This window comes from Fukomys damarensis, unplaced genomic scaffold, assembly GCF_012274545.1.
Source record: "Fukomys damarensis isolate Sample0158 unplaced genomic scaffold, DMR_v1.0_HiC HiC_scaffold_8, whole genome shotgun sequence".
NCBI lineage: Eukaryota > Metazoa > Chordata > Mammalia > Rodentia > Bathyergidae > Fukomys > Fukomys damarensis.
In genome coordinates this window covers 25749434-25765749 of record NW_022900920.1, presented here as the reverse complement: position 1 = coordinate 25765749, position 16316 = coordinate 25749434, and the positions used below count along the sequence as shown (strand labels likewise).

Here is a 16316-nt window from a genome sequence, read left to right as displayed (position 1 = left end):
TGACGATTATATCCAGAATCTGGGGGAGGAAATAAGAATTTGCTAAAAGGGGATGTTGCCTCGTGCTCATACTTGGTCCTTTTCAGGAAGGAGGATGAGCTCTCTAATATCAGAGCTAGTTCTAACATCAGTTTTAGCCTGTTTTTAGGAGAAGTAGCAATACACTGGTGGATGGAATTTCAAGAATTTTAAGCAGCACCTTACACTGCCTGCAAGATAAGTGTTAGGGAGGGAAAACATCTGAGAGGATTAAGCATTTACTCAAAGAGGAGGAGAGAGGGCGGACTCTTTGCATTCTGAAAAGTTTCTTTGCTTCTCTAGAAAGTCTCTTGAAGGCATCCTTTTTTTTTTTTTTTTTTAAATAAAATGTTGCTGGCGAGTTTTGTCCTAGTAAGTATTTTTAGGTAGTACACATAACCATGCAGTTATGAGTTTTTCTCAAATGGCCTGAGAGATCAGTGTTATGAGATGTACTACATTATTCCCATTAGTCACAGCAAGCCACTGCCTGTGGTGCGTAGAGAGCTCTAATGCCAGCACTGAAAAGGAAAAATAAGAACTTCGCTCACTACTTTTATGCTTCTGTCTGCTTCTTGTTTTTCAGCCTCCTTAGCAGTTTATCAAATCGATCTATTTAAAAAGCCTAACTGCCATTTGGAATGGGAACTCTCATCTGTAAGACCTCTTCGCCCGTCTTAGTAGTCATTAGGGGGGAAAACTCCAACCGGGATCGACTCACGGTGTAAAGATCCTGTGTTATCCAGTTTCTCTCTCCCCCTGGTTTAGTTTTCCTGTGGCGTAGGTTCTTGAATCCAGTTTAAGCTAATATTTCTTCACTGCCCACACAGCCAGTCCTCAGGTATACAGACTGATCACGCTTGATCCACAGCTTTGATAAACAAAAGTACAAACTGTTGGGACCTGGGCTCTAACCAAGGGATGGAAATTAAAATAGGCCGAACTAAACACAGAAATTAAGAATGGAAGAAGCATGAGACAGCGAGTTGAAACTCTCAAAAGGAATTTTGACGCGGGACCCCCACCCCTTCATTCGGCCCTGATCCTTTGTTGGCTGAAAGCTTGAATGAGTTTCCTTGATCACAGATCACCACCTTATCAGCGTTATATTTCTTGCCGTAGGAATCCATCACATCGATATTATTTTATACGTTTCAACAGGGAAAGTTGCTATGGATCCACTGTGGGGTGATTAATGGACTGGTAGCTGGATTTAGAGTAGACTGTTGAAAAGTTTTGCAGAAAGTAAAGTGATCTGTACTCCAGAATTAGAGCAAGGACAGTAAGTAGCAATTTGTAGAAAAAGAACACATGGCCCTTCCTTTTCTGGTCCACAGACCTGGCTGGATCTTGGTAATATGCATGGTAGCCTGCATGCTTTGTGTTGCTTGTTCCCACCGGTGAGTAGACCAGGGAAGCCTGACTGTAATCAAGAAGGCACATTTTTGAGTCAGGAATTTGGTTTTCAACGCCATGGTGGGCTGATAGTTTTACCAACTCAATGGGTGGTCACTGTTTAAATTCATGTAACTGAGGACTTATACAAGGTTTAACCTTGGACACAGTGAGTTTGGGGACAAGTCATCACCAACAGCTGTTTGCAGAGGTGGTGGAAGGGAAGGACCCCATTTCCCCCAATATTCTGCTCTTGTGTTTCAGATGTGTTGCAAATAACCATCTAATATGATAAAATCTTCACAACAGCAGAAGTTTCAGTCAAGTTAATGGATCCCCACTCTCCTACAACTCCTGCTGGGGTTTATAAGCGAGTCCCCTGATGGTTTATAAGGCAACTTTTCCAACTTGCTGACAGCAGACCTGTAGCTCCATTGATGCTAATGTATTTTATGGGCACAAAGATGTGTTAATAACTTGTAGCTCAGTTTGCAGAATAAATCTTTCCATGTGTTCAGAAACAAAAGGCTGGGGTCATGCATGTGTTTAGGGGGTGGTTATCACCCTGTGAAGATAGTTTTCACGCTACTTTTCCTGTCTTTAATGTGGGTATTTGCTTTAAAGATTCACCAAGGCCATTTGTTTCTGCCTTTCCTTTGCACCTGCCTTCTCTCGATCACACTAACGGCCTCTCAGCTCTCAGTTGTTGCTTTCCACTCTGGCCCACACCCGGAAAACCCCACTGCAGGCTGTCTGGACATTTTAGACACTTGCCAGTTTTGCAGCTTCTGAGATTCTTTTCCAGATGTGTTTTTGAAGTTTGTTACAGCCACCCTTAAATCTGATTGCCCGTGTCAGGGGTAGACAAGGTACTACTTGTTGTAACATGCACTGATTTCACTAAGTTTCTTTTTTTCATTTTGAGTTCATTATTAAACAGAACAATTTAAGATCTGTCTGACTTTGGTAAGTGTAAAACAAATGTTTGTTATTTTTGGTTTTTTGTTTTTTTGGGGTGATGGGGGATCACACTCAGGACTTTGTGCTTGCAAGGCAGGTGTGGCACCACTGAGCTAAAGCTCTGGCCCTAAAACAAGTGTCTTTGCTCTAGTTAATTAATGGTTTTCCATAGGGAGGGTCAAAGAGCCCCACATTTGCAAGTAGGTGACCTGAACAAGGCAATTGATTAACTTTCCCAATCCAGCCTCTCCAGGGCCTGAAAACAATCAATGGTGGATCCTTCCAAAAATCAAATTAGCTGAGTCCCCAGGACTTACCTGAGCAGCCTACTCCTGCCACCCCTCCTCTGATAGAGAATATGTCCCTCCTTGGCGAGATTTCAGCTGTAAGTGTAGGTACCTGTTGGTGAGATTGACCACCAGAGAAAACATACCACAAACAGAGAATGAAATGCTTTCTGCAGGATTTGCAAAGAAAATCTGGATCAGTGACAAAACTTAAGGTCAAAAGCATAGATTCTGATGTCAGTGAAAAGGAGCAAATCTTAAGCTACTTTCTAATCTGTAAAATTTGGGGGAATTACAAAAGTAATTATTTAGTGTTGACTATTTTGGGATGTTAAAAGTAAGAAATCCTTGAATTTGCAAAAAGAATACTGTTTTCAGTTTAGGAGACGGATAGTTTTCATGTGTCCAAAATCATAATTTTCATGTGCACAAATTGGATATTTTACACCCAGGCGGGCGGGGATGTGCTCAGCAGCAGAAATCATAAACGTGGGATCCAGGGACATCTGATGGGAATGTGGCAGTACCTGGTCTGATAGCACCGTCTGTGCAGCCCTTCAGCTGCCTGGGCTGCAGAGACTGACCTGAGCTCGCTGCCTTTAAACTTCTTTTCTGTTTTGCAAAGATCTTGACTGTCCCAAAGCCTTGCCTCAGGTTTCATGTGGTTCCCCCAGAGCCTCTGAAGGACATGGGTGCCTCAGGCCAGAGATGTGTCCTCCTGGGCTAGCAGGGGTGGGATCTGGAGAAGCTTTATGTGATATTTGAAAAGGTATCTCATAAACCTTGCTTAAAAAGGGAGATGAACTGTGTGATTAAATCTTGTTACATACTGTCAGTTATGTGCACACGAGAAGGCATATAAGGGTATTTATCGCAGCATTGTCTAGAAGAGCAAAAAAAGTTAAAAATCACCTATTTCTCAGTTGGGAAAATAAATCATGTATCCTGTACCACTCAGGCAGTAGAATGCTGCTGCTGTTTGCATTCATTGGTGTGAAAAAGGACCACATGATATCCTTGACTAAAAATATTGCAGATACACATATGCAAGGATTTCATGTTTGTATTTAAAAATATGTGTGTGTGTGTGTGTGTGTGTACACATGCGCGTGTGCACACATGTGTTTGCCAGTGCCTTCCAACCTGGAGAAACATCTGAAGAACAAGCAAAGAGGTGTTAACAGCTGTTCTGACTCTGGATGGTGCAGATTATGGTGGTTTGCATGTGTTTTCTGTGAGTATATTTTATTGGAATCAACGAAAACAATTAAAGCAAAAAACAAACAAAAAAGTAACACTTGCTCAAATTAGCATCTCACCCTTTCTAAGACGAAGCTGCCCTCCAGCCTGTGAGAAGGCATCTGAGAGCTGCCGTAGCCTAGTCTCTTGTTTTCCAGGCGGGCAAATGAATGTCAGGCTGCACCGTGCGTGGTGTCCGGCTTAGACTAAAGCCCGTTTTCCATCTTTCATTCTCCTGGGTGTGGGGGAGAGAGGGTCGAAGGCCGGCGTTACCCTAATCATTTGTCCAGTAGCTCTGGCGTCCCCAGCCCCTGGGCAACTGAGAAAGGCTTCTGGAAGGGACCTCCTCCCTGTCCTGCCCAGCCATCTGCCAGCAGGACTTTTCAGCCACAGCAGGGTCTCTCCGGGGCACATCTGCTCTGTCCTCCTGCCAGTTAGAAGCCGGGCGTCACATTTTCTCTTGTGTTCATCAAGGTCCAAGGTGAGGGTATTCCAGTCCTTAATAAGCCCAGCACCTGCATTCTGTTCATACCCAGGGATGTGCCACCCTTCAAGGTAGGTGTGAAGATGAACCTTCTAGAGTATAAAATCATAGCTGGAACTTTTACTTAAAAAGGAAATAAAGCAAACACATTTTACTTCCTACTCCCAAGCCAATGGGAGAAGTGCCTGCTATTATTTCTGAGACTGCAACTTTTATTCACTCTTCAAATTCATTTTGACCAAGGATACATAATTTTGACTGTGTTGACATACGCTTTGCTTTTGGGGGACACATTTGTGTTCCTACATATGTGTTCTCTCTCTTTTTCTTTCTCTTTCTCTCTCTCCCTCTCTCTCTTTGTTCTCTTTTTCTCTGTTTCTCTCCCTCCCTTCCTCCCTCCTTTTCTCCCTCCCTGTCTGTCCCCTGAGCTATTTGAAAGTTGTATAGCCATGTTCTTATTTAAAGTTAGTCTTATTTAAATAGTTTTTCAGTGAACACTAGATTTTTAACTTCCTTTAGTTGTCAGAAAAATGGAAGTCTCATGGTAGCCGGCTTTTAAGCCCCCTGGCTTATGGGTCTCTGGCTTTTAATTTACAAAGTGTCTGCACCTCCTTCCACCATGGCTGATCATTCTGTAGGTGGACAACCCGGCAGATGTTTGTTGTTTCCTTACGGCCAGGGTCAGGACGGGCACTTTGGCAGCTATACTGCGGATGATGTGTCCAATTAAATCTGACCCCTTGGTTAACAGGACCTTTCCATGGTAGAGGGACAGTTTTCACTTCGTAATTAGGGTGCTGTGGGGGCCCCTCAAATATCCATGAGGCCCCTCAAATATCCTGTCTCCGAGTAGATTTTCATCTAGCGGTTTTCTCTTTTAACTGGGCAAAATTAGAAAAAAAACTTTCAATGAAATATGTGGCACTAGAAGGATAAATATCTCGTTAGAATGGAGGCTTGCAAATATGTTTCCATTCCCCCAGCCCTCAGCATTTCCGAGCCCCTGGGTTTTCTAGTCTGGACTCAGTAGGACTTCCCTGATGGGCTGGTCCTTCCTTTTTCACTCCCACAGGAGACTTTGTAATGTCGGTGCAGGGTGAACACAAATCCTTCTGATGCTAAGTGGGAGCTGATATAATTTTTACTAGTTCGTGAGATTTTTTTAGGCATCCCCTTACAGCTGTGTTGGCTCTTTGTAGGAACCTTTAATCTCCTTTTCAAAAAATTCACTACATGAAGCAGACTTTAAAAATGACTGGTGACTTTCCCTGCAGCCTTAACTGGGTGAATCTGGGAGCTGGTCAGTGACTACCAGTTTGTTCTGTTCTTTTTTTTTTTTTTTGAGACAGGGTCTCAAAGTGTAGTTTTAGGCTGGTCTTGAGCTCACTATGTAGCCGAGGCTGTCCTTGAACTCACGGCAGTCCTCCTGACTCAGTCTCCTGAGTGCTGGGGTTATGGATGAGTGTGCCTCCACACCCAGTCTGTCCGTGCTTTTAGATTTGTTATATGTGTATTCTTGACTGTTCCTGTTTGAGATTCTTATTTTCCTACATGAAGCATGTATGGTTAGAGAAAGTGGTGTTGAAGAGCACATACAATCAGGAGGAAGTGTGTTCTGTGTTCTGGTTTCAGCATTGGCAGCTCTTGCCCTGAGGTTTAGTGTTCTGACCTGTAAGAGGGAACAGTGATCCTAAGTGAATAGCAGCTAATCTTTCTTCTATGCTTCCTGTGTGCAGCCCCTAGGCCAAGCCTTTTATGTGTGTTTAATCCATTTAATGACAATCCAACCATCTCCCTGTGACAGAAGAGGTATTATTGTCCCCACTTTGCAGATGAGGAAACTGAGTCACAACCTTCCAGGCACTCAGAAACGCTAAGAAAATAGCATTTTTGCCAGAATCGGTGAATGGAACTGAGAATGAAAAATGTTACTGTAAATTTAAGCGACCCTATCTTCTTTATGTAAATATCTTTTTCCTTAAAACAACTTTTTGCTTTCAAAGAAAATGTTGTGGAAAAGAATGACTGAAATAAATTTTAAAGTAGGACAAATTTAATGAGACAAACAGAGCAATCCAATGAAAAACACTGTTTTATGTTGCTTTTATTCTTTTCCCAGCATTCAGTGTGCCTCTTGGTGTAAAGTGAAATCCATACTCCAGTTTACATTCCACGAGCAAATCCGATGCTGGTGTTTGATGCGTTCTGCTTGCTGTGCACGTTAGGCAAGGCCTGAATTTGATGCTCACAGAGAGGATATAAACACTTGTAATCCTCTCAGCATGTGCTAAAATAATAACAGATACGATAGTTCGATTTGCAAAGGGAGTGTCTGCCAAGTTCCACTCGCCCATTTTTGAACCAATTCAGAAAACCAGGATTCAGTAGTGATTGAAGCGCCTCAGGCTCCTATTAATAGCAAAGGAATTTCTGACTTGAAAGCTGGCCACACGGACTTGCTTAGTCTCCACCAGACGGGCTTCTTGAGCTGCCTGTGCAGACATTGGCACAGGTGCTCTTCTGCTGGAGGTTAAAAGCAGGCAGAATCTCATCAATAAATCAGGGAAAGGTAGCTTGCTTTTGACCTGCAAAAGGGTTTCCAGAGATCACAGAAACAGTGAGTTCCTCAGTGTATCGCGGACCGCAGTTCAACTGTGCTGTGGCTCAGAGGTGCAGTGGCAGCTTAGAAAGCTCTCTTTTTGGTTTTTGCTTTGTTCAGTTTTTCCGAGGAATCACCGAAGGGCACCAAGCCACACAGGTTTAAAGCTTCCATCAAGCTGTCAGCTAATTGAGATCATAATAAAAATTTGTATCATCCCCAAAGGTTGCTTCATGCTTTTTATAATTTATCCTTCCCTATTCCTCTTAACCCCTTCCCCCTCAGGCAACCAGTGACCTGCTTTCTATCATTAAAGATTAGTTACATTTTCTATGATTTTATAAAGGTGAATCAAAGTATGCACTTTCTTTGGTCTAGCTTTTTCCATTCAACCTGATGATTTACTTTGGAAATAATATTTTAAAAAATTGATAAAACACATATAGCATTTCTGTATTAGTTCATTTTTTTTGTTGTTGCTATAACAAAATACTGGAGGCTGGGTTCTGTCTAAAGAGATTTCTTTAGCTCATAGTTCTGGAAGCTGCAAACCCAAGATCCAAGGCCTCATCAGTTTGGCCCCCTCGGAGGCAGCCCAGCATGTTGGGGAAGTGTGAGAGGGAAACAGCTCATGTGGAAGATGGCAAATGTGTTAGGTGTCCTTGATTAATAATGGCTTATTCTTGGGAGAACTGACCAAGGTCCCAGAGAACTAATCAGTCCCTTCTGAGAGCTGCACTGCCAGCAACCTCAGTGCTTTAAAGGCCCCCGCCACAGAGCTCCGCAGCGCCCACTGAGGACCAAACTCCTGCACCCGAGCCCTTGAGGACGGACCCCACCCATACCACTGTAGTCACATTTCCACTGTAGCTGTTTTTAAATTCAGTGACATCACGTACATTCACAGTGTTATGTGCTGTCTAGTTCCGGAGCAGTTGGGTCAGACCCAAGCAAACTCCATGCCCATTAAACTGTTACTTCCTGTCCTCTCTTTCCCCAGTCCCAAAACCTTTCATCTGCTTCCTGTTTCCGTGAATTTGCCTGTTCTGGATATTTCATGCAAATGACATCATGTGATATGGGATCTTTTGTATCTGATGTCCTCCACGTAGCATAATGCCTTTAAGGTTCATCTCTGGTATATTATGTGTCTGTACTTCTTTTTTTTTTTTTTGGTACCAGGGATTGAACTCAGGTCCTTGTGTTTGCAAGGCAGGTGGTGGAACCAATGAGCTAAACCCCCGGCCCCGTACTTCATTTTTATTACTGGTTAACAGTTCACTGTATGGATAGATAACATTTTGTTGATCTATTGATGGCCATTTGGGTTGTTTCTACCTTTGACTTGTGGGTAGAGCTGGCATGAGCCTTCATGTCCAAGTTTTTATTTGAACGTCTGTTTTCGGTTCATCTGAATATGTATCGTGGAGTGGATTGCTGGGTCATAGGGCAATTCTGTGCTTAATTTACCAAGGAGGCTCCTAACTGCTTTCCAGGGCACTGTGCCATATTATATTTCCTCTAGCAGCAAATGGAGGTAACGGTTTCGCCACATCTTTGCCAACATTGTTTTTATGGTGATCCTTTTGGGGATGAAGTGGTACCTTTTTATGGTTTTCATTTGTATTTCACTAATGATGAATGATGCTGAGCTTCTTTTCAGGTGCTCTAGGCCATTGGTGTATTGTGTGGGGGTGTGTGGGGTAGTATTGAGGACTGAGCCCAGAGCTTCATCATTGAATTACATCCTCAGCCCTTTTTATATTTTTATTTTGAGATAGGGTCTCACTAAGTCATTACACTGCCCGGGCTGGGCTTGAACTTGTGACTCTTGTGCCTCAGCCTCCCAGAGTGCTGGGATTCCAGGCATGCTCTATTACACCTGGCTTTGTGTATCATTTTTAGAGAAATGTCTATTAAAGTCTCTTGTCCATTTTTAAATTCAGTTGTTTATATTTTTGTCCTGGAATTTTAAATGTTCTTTATAAACTGTAGGCACCAGACCCTTATCAGATATATGATTTGCAAATATTTTCTTTCAACATGGTGATCTTGAGGTTACTTGTGTTGTTGCTTATATCTAAAGTTTGGATCTTTTTATTACAGAGTAGTGTTCTGTTTTATGGATGTAACACATGTGTTTATTTATTCATCTGTTGATGGACATTTGGGTTGTTTCCAGTTTGGGGCTGTTACAAATAAAGCTGGTATGAACATTCCTTTGCAAGTCTTTATCTGGATACTTCTTTTAGTCTCTCTTGGGTAAATATACAGACCGATGATAATTTAACCTTTTAGAATCGTAGGTGCTATGTATAAGAATTTTTTTGAGTGGAAACTCTTTAAATTTTTTTTACTCTTTGAATGGAGCATAGTAATGTGGCTTTTCAAGGTATTTAAAGAACACGCACATTTTTCATTGTAGTTTTCATGATCATTCACTCATTGGCTTAGTTTTTAATTTTCCTTCTGCTGATGAATATTTTGGTGATATCATTTCATTTGATAAGTATGACCGTGGAAGTTGAGACACAGGTAAGAGAACAAAACCATTGAACATCGGGCAGAGAACCTGAGGTTATCTAATGCAGGTTTCTTATTTTATAGAAAAGGAAATTGATTTAGAAAGGAGATCAGATTGACCAAGGGCCATCTCAGTAGAGAATTTCAGCAGCACAAGGTCAGGTCTGTGGCCCTGAGGGCCATCTGAAGTCTCCCGGGGCGAGGCTCCTCTGGAGACCACAGTCCTGGGGACAGTGAGCTGCACCAGGCACTTGCAGGCCCGTGGCGTACACAGGGCACTTTGTTTGCTCCTAGGTTATCCCGTTTAATCCTCCAACAACCCTGTGAAGTAGGTAGGGATTAAATAACTAGTGGAGGCTCAGGGTCCCCTGGCCAATGATAGGAGAACTCAGGCGCAGAGCCAGGCCTTCCAACTTGTTCCAGCTTGTGCTCCCTCCTCCCTTGCTTTTGAACCCCTCTCTCTTTTCTACACCCGCTGCTACCCCTTTGTTCAAGCCCTGTCAGCTGCTCCCTGAGCCTCCAGCCAGGCCTGGCTCCTGATATTTCTTAGCTCTACACCAGGGGGGTCCTTGCCTCACCATCTGCTTGCTTAAAGCCCTACTGTGGCTTCTCATTGCCTACAAGTCAAGACTGAGAAGCTCAGAAATGCTTTCCAGTCAGCCGCCTCTGAGTGCTCCGGCCCTGGGCCTGCGAGCCTGGCCTGGCTGCCCTCCTGCTTCTCCCTTCCTGGCTTCTCCACTGTCCCTGTCCTCAATGAGAACCTTTGCTTCATCTCGGTGGATTCTGCTGAGACCTCAGCTTTTCTAGGGAGCTTTCCCTGACCCTGGTGGCCACACCATGACCCTTGCAGCATGTACTCCGTACTTACCTCATGTTTGTCTTCCCTAAAGACCCCCATAAAGTCCTCTTATAGAGGACCAGTGTCCATCTCGGCATCCTCACCTCCCCAGAGCCCCTGGCATGTACCTTGTTGGATATTTGACGGAAGGAAAAAGTAAGTGCAACCTGACTTTCAGTCTAACTGATGTGAAGATGAGAAAAAAATTTCTCGAGATAGTCTCACGGTGAGAATAGATGTAACTGCAGCCTGGCTTTCCCCAGCTTATGCTTCGTTAGGGCTGCTCACCTGGGAGGACCAGGCAGGTGCTGATGTTTGGAGAGGCAGCATACAGAGGAGCACAGAGTCACAAGGTGTGTCAGTGTGCTTTCCATCACTGTGACAAAATACCCGAGAAAACAGCTTTAGGAGGAAAGGTTCGTTTTGGTTCATGGTTTCACTCTGTGGTTGGCTGACTATTGTTTTTAGCCTTGTGGCAGAGCAGAAATTGCTCAACGCATAGCAGCAATGATTTGTCTGAATCAGTCAGTCCTTCCTAACCAGCCTGCGTGTGCGCAGCAGTTCTAGGCTGAATTTCTTCTGTGAGACAGGATCCAGACAGGAGAAGCGGTGGTTCTGACCACTTGGAACACTCTTCAAACCCACTGCATCGAAGCTTCAAGAACAAATACTTCTGGGTCACAGAAAAGGTTTTTAAGTCCTATGCTAGCTCCTCCCTGCTCATTTCAAGCAGTTTCTAAAATAACACAACTCCAGGGAACCAATAATACGGAGACCGCCTTTACTATGCCATTGACATTTGGGATCACAACAGGCTGTGGCGGTGATCCTGATGGCTGACTTGCAGCAACTTTAACATGAGGAGTGCCCAGTTTGGCAGCACATTACTAAAATCAGAACAATGCAGAGAAGAGCAGCATGGCCCCCGGGCAAGGATGACACAGATTCATGAAGTGTCCCATAGTTTAAAATTTCTCAACAAAACACTGGCAAAGGGAATGCAAGAAATCATCAGAAAGATCATACATCATGACCAAGTAAGCGTCATCCTAGGGATGGAAGAATGGTTCAACGTATGCACATCAGTAAGTTTAATTCATCACGTAAACAGAAGCAAGGACAAAAGTCACATGGTCATTTCAGTTGATGCAGCAGAAGCCTTTGTCAAAATCCAAGCTCCATTTATGATAAAACCCCAAAGAAAATAGATTTAGATTGAACTTTTCTCAATTTGGTAAAGGCCATTTATGACAAACCACCAACATCATTTTAAACAGAACCCCCCCCCACACACAAAGCGCTTCCTCTAAATCAGGAACAACACAAGGATGTCCACTACCACCACTCCTGTTCAGTGTAGTACTTGAAACATCAGCCAGATCAGTCAGGCAAGAGAAGGGAATAAAATGGATATATATAGGAAAGGATATATATAAGTCAAATTATGATATGATTTTTACATAGAAGGTTCAAAAATTCCACCAAAAGAGTCCTAGAATTAGTGACTAAATTCAGTTGTGTAGCAGGATACAAAACCAACAAATACTTAGGACTTTCTAACCAAGGGAGTAAAAGGCCTCTACAGTGAAAACTACAGAATGCTGAAAAAGGAGATTGAAAAGATCATAAGAAAATAGAAATATATTCCCATGGCTGGGGATTTAGCTCAGTGGTGCTGTAGCTGTCTCCTAAGTGCAAGGACCTGAGTTTGAGTCCTGGTATTGAAAAAAAAAAAAAAAAGATATTCCCTATTTCTGGATAGGCAGAACCATTATCCAACTGAACATACTTCCAAAGATGATATACAGACTTAATGCAGTTTGGATCAAGATACCAACAATACTCCTCACAGAACTAGAGAAAACAATCCTAAAATTCATGTGGAACCAGAATAGCAAAAGCAATCCAAGACAACAAGAGCAAAGTAGGAGGCATCAGAATCCTAGACATTGTTATACTACAAACCCATATGATAAAAAACAGCATGGTACTGACACAAAAATAGACATGTGTATCAGTGGAACAGAACAGAGGATGCGAAAACAACCCCAGGCACATTCAGCTATTTGATCTTTGACCAAGGGGCCAAAAACAAAAACAAAAACAAAAACAAAAAAAAACACTGGAGGAAAGATAGCCTCTTTAACAAATGGTGGTGGGAACACTAGCTTTCCACATGTAGATTAAATCTAGAGCCATAATGGCTTACTATGTATGACTCTAAAATAAAAATGAATGAAAGATCTACATGTTAAATAGAAATAATCTGCTGAAAAATAGATAAAACTCTAGAAGATATAGGCATAGGCAGGAATTTTCCAAATAGAACTCCAGTTGCTTAAGAAATAACATCAAGAATAAGCAAATGGGATTATATCAAATTTAAAAGCTTCTACACAGCAAACAACCAACAAAGTGAAGAGACAACCTATAGAATAAGGGAAAAAAATGCCAGCTATTCCTTGAACAGAGGACTAATATCTAGAATATATAAAGAACTCAAAACAATTAGACCCCCAAAATAAAAGACCCAATAAAAAATGGGTAGCTGAAATGAATAGATTCTTCTCAGAAAAATGGCCAAGAAATATGTGAAAAAATGCTCAACATCTCTGGCTATTAGAGGAATGCGCATGAAAACAACACTGAAATTCTGTCTCCAGAAATAATAGCTATCATCAAAGAAATCAAAGGGGCCGGGGATTTAGCTCAGCGCTCAGCAGTTCCGTGGCCTACCTTGCAAGCGCAAGGACCCGAGTTCAATCCCCGGTACCAAAAAAAAAAAAAGAGAGAAATCAAATAATAAATGCTGTTGAGGCTTTGGGGAAAAGGAACCCCTCCACATTGTTGGTGGGAGTGTAAACTAGTACAACTATGAAATCAGTGCAGAGATTCCTCAAAATACGAAAACTAGAAATTCCATTCAAGCCCACTATACCTCTTCTAGATATCTTCTCCAAAGCATTAAAGACATCATATCACAGTGATACAGGCATACCTATGTGTACAGCAGCACAATTCATAATAGCTAAGTCTTGAAAGTGGCTGATGTGTTCACCAGCACATATCAATGGATAAAGAAAATGTATTTATACATTATGGAGCACTACTATGCCATAAAGAAGAATAAACGGCTTATTTGTAGGAAAGTGGGTATACCTTGAGACCATAATGCTTGTTTGTTTGTTTGTTTGTTTTGGTATGGGGGATCAAACTTGGGACCTTGAGCTTGTGAGGCAGGCGGTGGAACCACTGAGCTAAATTCCTGGCCCAAGAGACCATAATGCTAAGTGGACTAAATCAGACACAAGCTTAAATATCACATGGTTTCTTTTATATGAGAAACCAAAGAAATTTAAATTAATCAAAGTATAAAATAAATGATAGATCATAGAAAGCAAGAAGATAGAAAGGAAGGGGACCAAGTGATAGAGGGATGGGGAAGGGAAAGTATGCTATGCACATGTACTAACTCCCTGCGATGAAGCTAATCATTACTACTATAAACATGTACTAGTAAAAATTTTAAAAATACGAAAGAGCAGTTGCCTGAAAAAATAAGTAACTGCCAGTGATTTCTCAGTGTGACCTGCCCTGACCATCCTGTTTAAATCGCCCACTTCCTGGTTGCGCTGCCTTATCTTGCTCTAGTTTTCCACTGTGTGGTTCAGGAGACTGAAGCTCGCCACGTGAGAAGATCAACCTGTGTACCCATGTGCCTCTCGCCCAGCGGGGCTCTATTGCTGTGTCCTGGCTCCGGCAGCTGCCAGCCTTACCAGACCCTCTTTGATTGACACCTGAGCGGTGTTTGGTGGGACCTGGAAGGCAGGGGGAGAGCACAAGTGAGTGGGCTCAGTCTCTAGAAGGAGGCTGTGTAACCACAGGAGATTAGTAAATAAAGTCAGCTATACCCCCCCACCATGACTGTGTAGACCATCTGCATACCGCTATGGAGAAATCTCAAGAATATATAGTTGCAGGAGAAAAGCAGGGTGCACACAGTATATAGATGCAGCCATCTTTTTATGAGAAGGTGAGGCAGGAGGAAGACGGATGTGTATTCATGTTCACCTCTGGCAGCACAGAGGCCCGCTTTAGAGAAGCTTGAATGAGCAGAAGATCCAAGTTGACACGCTGCCTGGTCTCAGACACTGAGAGGAGACAGCCAGGAGAAGGAGGCTCCGGGAAGACAGTCCTTAGTGGTGTGGTATGGATGGAAGCCAGCACTTGGCTGTGGTGTCATTAAATACCAGATCAAGTCTGTGTTTTTTTTTTTTTTTTTTTTTAGGTACCAGGGATTGAACTCAAGACCTTGCGCTTACGAGGCAGGTAGCAGAACCACTGAGCTAAATCCGCGGCCCAAGTCTCTATTTCAATAAATAGGCTGAAAGAGGATTAGGAAAGGCCAACACATGGAGAAGCCACTGCCACTTCAGTGACCTTTCATTTTCCAACACACTTGCAGTTCTCGAAGGCTCAAAGTAGCCTATGATATTTCCAATCAGAATATTTGCCCCTGGACTTTACTTCTCTGACATAATTAGGGGAGGGAGTTACGTATACAGTGTCAGTCTGGGAAGGCAGGGTCTTAAGCATATCCCTTCCCTTTGTTAAAACTAGTCTTTGTAAAGAAGTAAAATGGTTTTATTTAAAATCCCTCGCAGAGATTTTTAATTAAGCTCAGTATGGGAAACATCTCTCTCTTCATGCTGGGAATGTGAAATGATACAACCACTTTGGAGAAGAAGTTGGCGATGCCTAGCAAAGTTAATGTGCGTTACCTTCTGAGCAATCCTTTCTACAGGGTATACCCAACTTACACAGGACAAAATAAGAAAAGACACCCACACACGAGGTGTTCCATCACAGCACCGTCTGCAAGGCCAGAGACAGGAGAGAATGCAGGTGCCCATCACTGAGGGATGGGTGAGTAACTAAGACATCTGTACAGTGCGTGCTAAAGCGAGACGGAGGATGGAGGCCGTCTTTACATACTGCCGTGGAAGGGTCTCTAGGATGTACAGTTAACCAAACAGCAGGGTGAAAACATGAATAGCATGATGCTTCTTATCTAAGAAATTCTAATGTAATATATCTGTTTGTAATGAAAACAAATGGAAGAAGCTGGGCATGCTACATGTCTGTCATCCCAGATACTTGAGAAGCTGAGGCAAGAGAATTGCAAATTGGAGGCCAACTTGGGCAATTAGGGAGACTTTATCTCTGAATTTTAAAAAAATGTAAAAGAAGTGGAAGAATAGAACTGGTTATCTGTGAGTGGAGGGAGAAAATGGATGGCTAACTCGAAGCTAGCTTTTCGGAATGTTTGCTTTTTAAAATTTGATCTTGGAACCATGCAGATGTTTTTAATTCTAAAGAAAATTAAGATGGGTGTGGTGCTGCATGTCTTTAATCTCAGCACTCTGGGATGCTGAGGCAGGAGGATCACAAGTTAGAGCCCAGACTGTGCACTTTAGTGGTTTCATGAGAACTTGTTTCAAAAAGAAACAAAAAAAATAATCCCCTCAAATTAAGAGCAAAGTTAAACTATGTGGGTAGAGAATTATTTCTGATAACTTTAAAACATAATTTGATTATACACCCATACTGGAATGTATTTTAAGATAAAAATGAGCTCCAGATAAATCTTGAGCTGTTTTCAGTAATATGGTTAGTAATAATACGGACATTATAGTACTGACACTAGTGTGAGTGTGTGGGCATGTGTGCGCGCATATGTGTGTGTGTGTGTGTGTGTGTGTGTGTATTAGGACACACCACCCCCTCACAATACATAGGCAATAAATATGTTAAAGTCATCACAAATCAGGATTTCAAGAATATAAAAAGAACACTACTTTTATCATCCAAGAGATAAAGTAAAAATCCTATACTACTAAATTTGAATCGAAACTATCACTATGTGGTATGGATGGATGATCTCTTACGTATTTTCAAGCTCTGTCCCCAGCC

At 42.4% G+C, this 16316-nt stretch overlaps 1 non-coding gene across 1 annotated transcript; it reads left to right on the top strand.

The window, feature by feature from the left end:
* The first annotated feature begins 11208 nt into the window (after nt 1-11208).
* Nucleotides 11209-11311, top strand: LOC117285341. Its single transcript, XR_004516343.1, has one exon. It is a non-coding gene; the product is annotated as a U6 spliceosomal RNA (small nuclear RNA).
* Nucleotides 11312-16316: the final 5005 nt, after the last annotated feature.